This window comes from Dioscorea cayenensis, chromosome 16 (genome assembly GCF_009730915.1).
Source record: "Dioscorea cayenensis subsp. rotundata cultivar TDr96_F1 chromosome 16, TDr96_F1_v2_PseudoChromosome.rev07_lg8_w22 25.fasta, whole genome shotgun sequence".
NCBI classification, from domain to species: Eukaryota; Viridiplantae; Streptophyta; class Magnoliopsida; order Dioscoreales; family Dioscoreaceae; genus Dioscorea; species Dioscorea cayenensis.
Genome location: NC_052486.1, coordinates 9,783,428 through 9,790,539, shown reverse-complemented (window position 1 = coordinate 9,790,539; position 7,112 = coordinate 9,783,428). Strand labels below are relative to the sequence as shown.

Genomic DNA, 7,112 nt, shown 5'->3' with positions numbered 1-7,112 from the left:
AGCCATCTCATTGATCGGCCCACAAACATCGGTGTGTACTAAATCCTAAAACTTGTGATGACGCTATCGGGACTGTCCAATGAAAGGGGATTTGGTCATTTTTGCCAAAAGACAAGACTCACATGTCGGATAGGGATTGAATCCCAATGGACCTATGAGGCTATCTTTCTCCAACTTGTGAATCCTTTGTTCTCCAGCATGACCTAATCTTAAATGCCACACAAGTTTTTGATTTATCTCATACATACCATGTCTTTGTAGATAGCATTCACTTACATTTTATTCTGAACATTTAAATAATACAATCCATTTTACTAAAAGAGCCATCGCCTAACTAATTTATTTCCAAAATAAATATCACAATTAGTTTCACCAAATTTAAGACATATCCTTTTATGACTAAAACTGCAACAGAAATAATGTTCTTTAATCGTTTTGGTAATACTAAACAATCCTCTAAAACTAAAATATGTCAAGAATATAAAGGAATAGAAGTAGATCCTATGTGAGTTGCTTTTGCAACACTATGTCGACTTCCACGTTGATCATCACCTCTTATTCACCCGACTTCCTTCTTCTTTCCGGATCGATTCATAATACAAATATGAGCACTAGCTCCTGAATCAAGAATCCAAGAGTAGAAAATCAGATCCGAACCATTTGTTTCAAAAACAAATCGTTTCATACATGCTACGATTTACTTTAGGACATGGGCAATCCCGCTTCAATGACCGGCCTCGCCACAATGGAAACACTTGCCTGCTTCGAGCTCTCACCCTTACGAACCGCGAGGAGCCTTACCCTTTCTTCCCACCCTCCCACTTGCTTTGGGGAGCCCAAAGCCTGTCTTCTTCTTTCCCATCTTTTTCTTCTTGGGCTTTGAGGACCTAGAAGTAGAGATAATTAAAAGCAACAACATCCTTCCTTTAGTCTTCATTTGAGGCGGTACTTACTAGCTTGTTAAGAAGACGAGCCCGAGTGTGCACTCAATCTCATTCATGTTAAAATTAACAATAAATAGGAGAAGGGATCGAGGAAGAGGCTGCAAGATGAGATCAACCTGAAGGTTGTAATCCATGGAAAAGTTAAGAGCTTCAACCTCTCAATCATAGAGATCATTTTGAGGACACGCTCTCCAACTTCTCCACCCTCACTCATCTTTGCCCTAAAGAGCTCTCTCGATATTTCATAGCGAGCGGTCCGACTATGCTCTCCATGAGAGCTCCTGCCAGTGCATGATACCGATCTGCATCACTCATCTTTTTCATGAGAGCTTTGCGGATCCATTTGCTCATGGAGGCTAACATATAGCCTCCTCACTGCATGAAGTCGTCCTCAAGCCATTTTAGATACTCGTCTTGTTCTTCCTTACTTGCCTCGGGTGGAGGTTCGGTAGGAATATTGGCCTCAAGAATGTGCAGATTACGCTCTAGAATTGAGGGACTATCCTCAAATTCCTTAGCCAATCTACATAATTGGGCCCGATAAAGGGAATTTTCTCAAGCAAAATATTAAGTGGGTTATGAGTCATATCGAGAAATAAACTGCAAGAAAATAAATACCAGATTATTAGTTTATTTATATTATACCCAAGTTATATTAAGGTCTTTAAATAAAACTTGGCTCCCACTACATTTTTCGAAATATACACTCCCACTGTAGAAATCAGAAATCCTCGTTCGTAGGATCTCGTAGTGAGTGATTGTGTTCTTTATTAAATCTAGTGTAGACTCAACCCATACGGTATAATTACTCACGGAGTTAATGAAGTGGCATCGATGTAACCTATTCCATAGGTAGTCCAATCAATTTTGGCTCATAGTTTACCAAGCCTCAACCTACTCTGAGTTTAATTGGCCCGTAAACTATACGAGTCAAGCCCACCAACTTCTATCAATCTAACAATTGAATTCCACCCCTCAACCCATACGAGTATAATTGGGGAGGAAATTTGTTTCGTGTGACGGCATCAATGCACTAAAAGGCTCTTAAAATCATAGCGAATACAAGACCCTCGATGCAGGGAAGATATCATGCACCCTTATAATTCTAATCACCCCAAAGCTTGGTGGAAGCCGAGGACATCCCATGCCCTTCAACTCAATGTTATTCTTTTTGGGAGAATTGTTTTACAAGTTATTAATTGGGTCTCACATTACATTAATCATGCATGTATAAATTAGACATACATTCACATTCAACCCATCACATGCATACGATCATGAATATCTACGATTAACCTAATTTAATAGATTAATCTAGAATAAAATCCTAAACTATTACATGGCTTTGTGCTCCATACAAAAGGACTTTACGCCGGGCTTCTTGCTCCACGTATTCTCGGATTCTTGTGTCACTTTATGTTTTGTCTAAAATTTACAAATATGTATCCTAGATACAATCTACTTTTGCAAAAATTAAAGAAAATAACATTCGACACAACATGGCCCAAATACATAAGTAAAAAATAAATAAATATAAAAGCCCTAAAGTTCATGATCGTATGCTATCCATTCATTAAACACATCAAATAAAAATAAAAATAAATCAATCATAAATTACATTGGTGTGGATTCCACTTTATTTAAAATCAAATAAATAAACAAATAATAATAATAACAAATAAAATAATATAAATACTAAATAAATAAGTAAATAAATAAAAAATAAAATAAAATTGACATGGCCCCACTGCCTGCATGATGCTAGCCCTAGCATGTGACTACAGTATGACAATTGCTTGAGCCGCATAATTATTATTGTTATTATTATTTTAATTAATTATTTATATTATATATATATATATATATTTTAAACAAATCAATCTTCTACAGTGCCATCAGTACTGTGCAACACAACATTTTATTTATTTAATATATATATATTTCAATATCATTACTATTATTATTATTATTATTTATATAAAATTTTAAATAAATTATGAAACCCTAACTCAAAATAAAAATTATGCATAAAATCTAATTTTATCATGAATCTTTAATTTTATATAATAATCAAATAATGATCACCAATGCAATTTTATGATTTTTAAACCTAGTGCTCATTAAAACAAATAACCTGGCTCTGGTACCACTGTTAGGTAATATCGCAAAAATCAAACAACATTAAAAGGGCATGCGGAAGCAATAATATATTTGCGATATATATTCTAATTGTTCTAATGAGCACCGTAATTTAATTAAAAAGTCCTAGAAAATTACCTCTTAATGATTTTCTTTCTTTTGATGCGCTGAACTTATCTCTCGGATTGTCGTAGATCTCCTAGCTCGAGCGAAAGTTCAACGCCTCTAGATCCTACGCCCGGAATTAAGAGACAATCTCCTCTTCTTCTCCAAATAGCGGCTAGGGGTTAGAGAGGAAGAGAGAGCTAGGGGATTTTTCTCACTAGAGAATTAATTGAGTTGAGTCTATAGTTGGAGAGGAGTCAAATTTATAGAAACTTCATAAAAACATGATAAACATTATTCAATTATGAGTTCTATTCTAAATATGAACCTTCATAATATGATAAAACATCATTCAATTATGAAGTCCTATTCAAAATATGAACCTTCATAATATGATAAACATTACCATAGAAGTTCTATTAGAAATATGAGTCCTAATCTAACTAAAACCACTTTTATCTTTGAGTCCTCATAATTTTGATTATCCATTCGACTCCATCGAATTTAAATCAAAATTTAAACTTAAGATAAAAAAACCCTAGAATAATTTACAATTTCACTCATCCCATGAAGTAAAATTATAAATTGACAATTTTACCCATGTACTCAAAACGAGATTGATTCTTTATCCCTTTAAGCGTGACTCCCTAGGTTCGTTCCGATTGGCAATGGGAGGATACCAAAGGACGTGGGTGACACCTAGCCAGTCCCCGTGTGCGTCGTAGCCCAATTGAACACGAATGAATAGATCATTCACGAACCTTTCCGATTATGATTACCATATGTGTATAAACCTTTCGTTCTTATATCCCAACCGGTGAGAGCCATGGTAATTGTCAAACTCACTGAACTCGATCACATACAAATAACTATAGTAGGGTGAGATTACCAAACTACCCTTCGTGTCCCACACGACTAGTTTGACTGCCTTGGCCAAGGTCTTCTAATCTCACATACTTATAGTCGCATAGGGATCTTGACTCGTTTACTTCGAGAGGCAGATTCCTTTTTGGTGATCACTCACAAGCTGCTACTGCGACATAGTCACACTTAGGTCGGCCCTACCAAAGGTGGGCTGAGGCCTAACAACTCTAGTAACGGACTAGGCGTCACAAGTACATTGTGATCATGATACCTCGGTCTAAGGTCCACTCATATGATCATAACCAACAATCCCAATCATTGATGTCAAAAGTAAAACCCATGTGATTGGATTGTTGCGAGTCATGTTCGAATACACCAATTCCCAATGATGCATTTATGGTATATGCTCCCACTATTCCATAGTGTTCAACTAGCACTCTTTGTCAAAGTATATGTCATACAAATCCTTATGAACCTTTAATGCCCAATTAAAAGGTTCTCCTATTCTTGAACTATTTAAGTGTATAAGTACCAAACCCTTCTAGTGCTCTCCTCTTTATTCCACAAAAGGTAGAAATTTTTAACTTAATACACATGGACTATAATATTCAAAAACTAATTATAATGCCATCACAAGATTTATATGAATATAAAAATAAATGCCTACTAAATAAGAATGTATAATACAAATGAAATGCCCTAATACAAGTATCCTCGTTGGCATTCGAGGGCGTAATCCTAACAGCTTCGGCTAGGGTTTCGAGGGGTATTGGCCAAGGTTTTGGAGAGGTTCTATGGCTCCGACATCGTGATTCAATTAGGAAGAAGGTTGGTAGGGGAGCTTTGATCGAGGCGTATCCTATACCGGACGAAGGAATCCTTGGACGACGAGTTGAGGACTTTCCACAAGACCATCGACATGACCATCGAGGTGGTTTCTTTATGGATTCATTGCTTTTACATTCGATTTCTTTGATTGTACTTAGCTCCATGGAGAGCTAAACCCCTAGTTGGTACTTGGGTGATTGTGAACCCTAGGATGTATTCGTTTAATTGAACTTCTTTATTATGCTTTCAATAAATTGCTGCTTATTGTGAGTTCCAACCTTGAATGCTTGATTGTATGAACATTTCCCCTAGAGTGACACTAGGATTGAGAGTTCTTGTTGATAACCTTGTGAGTGAGTGACACACCACGAGCGTTAGACAAAAGCTAGGTTGGAGAGGGTTGAGAGGGTGAGTCGAGAGGTACATGAGCGCCCACTTTCCCCTCCGGCGTGATAGATTCTACCTCCGTTCCTCGAGTTCTTTGCGGCCATAATAGAGTGAATGGTCTAAGGGATGAACCTCCACTGGGGGGTCTAGTTATGGCGTGTAATGGAGTGAAGCGTTGAGGGTGATCTTAGTATCTAGGGCTTAATTGTGGCTGAGGGACCTTCCGCCTCGACCAAAGGGGTTAGGGTCTAAATCTAGGAAGAGATTTATCACTTGGAATCCCTAGAGCTCATTGCAACTCTATGCGAGTCGCAGGTGTTGAGATTGTTCGATTTCTCCTCCGGGACATCTATAGAGTTAGGCATAGTTGACCTTAGATTTGGGACTATGTATGTAAGGATTTCCACGACTCACCATTGCATTGATTAGGAAGCATAATAGAGTTCTTGCACTTGAAGCGATTATCCTAGGTGAAGCATCATCAGTACCCCATCTTTATCGATTGCCTTGCCTCCTCCTTACTTTTTGCTCTCTTACTTGTTGCTTTTTAATTTCTGAGAATTGAATCATTACCACACTTATCATTGTTGATACTTCACATAGCTAAGAATCGAATTAAGTGTCTTTACTCCCTACTCACAGTGGATTCGACCCCACTCACCGGGATTATTACTTGACAAGCCCGTGCACTTGCGGGATATAAGCAAGGGGATCTTGTCAAGATTTTTGCGCCGTTGCCGGGGAGTTAGGCATTTAGAGATACTTTGCACTTTGTTTTCTTATCTATTTCACTACACATTCTATTTCATATCTTCTTATTCTATCATCGTTCTGATTTTCTTTTTCTTTACTTTTGGTGCAGCTCCAGGGTCATGACCGAGGGAATCCATCAATATTGATTGAAAGGAGACCACGAGCTTGAGCGATACACTTTCGAAGGAAAGGGAAAGAACTCTGTACAAACGACCTAATCCGATGATTTGGAAGTAGAAGGATCGACAACATGGCGAGAACTTAATGAGCAACAACTGAACACTATCCGATTATGCGGACCTTTCAGGTGTTGGGGACACAATCGAGTATTGTGTGTCCTTCAATTACAGCTCATAATTTCGAGCTAAAGCCGGCATTCATCCATATGCTGCAGCGAGTCCGCACTTTAATTGCAGCGGTTTGGCCGATGAGGGATCCAAACAGTCACATAGAGAGCTTCCTCGAGGTGTGTGACATGCTGAAGATAAATGGTGTGACGGATGATGCCATCAAGTTGAGAGCCTTCCCATTTTCCTTAAAGGGGAAAGCGAAGCAGTGGCTACACTCATTACCTAGAGCATCAATCACTACATGGGAGGAAATGGTAGAAGCTTTTCTAGCCCGTTATTTCCCTCCCGGAAAATCAGCAAAGCTTAGGAATGAGATCTCATCCTTTATGCAGTTGGAATTAGAGTCTCTATTTGAGACATGGGAAAGGTTCAAGGAACTCTTGCGCAAGTGTCCGCAATACGGATTCCCGGAGTGGATGATTGTTCAAACCTTCTACAATGGTTTGAACCTTAGTACAAGGCAACTCTTGGATGCGGCGGCAGGAGGTACCTTAGGTAGCAAAACCCCGACGAGGCTCGTCAATTGATTGATGAAATGGGGTTAAATAGCTACTAGTGGAATGCTAGGAAAAAGAAAAAAGTGGCCGGTCTCCATGAAATTGATGCGGTAACTTCATTGGCGGCGCAAGTGGAGAGTTTGAGTAAGAAGCTAGATCTTATAGCTTCGAATAGAGTTGCGGCCGTGACCAATTGCACCGGTTGTGGTGGAGGACATGCTCCCTCTGATTGCCCAATCGTCATT

At 38.6% G+C, this 7,112-nt stretch overlaps 1 non-coding gene across 1 annotated transcript; it reads right to left on the bottom strand.

Moving 5' to 3' along the window:
- Positions 1-6,669: 6,669 nt before the first annotated feature.
- LOC120279699 lies at positions 6,670-6,776 on the bottom strand. Its single transcript, XR_005542005.1, has one exon. It is a non-coding gene; the product is annotated as a small nucleolar RNA R71 (small nucleolar RNA).
- Between the last annotated feature and the right edge of the window lie 336 nt (positions 6,777-7,112).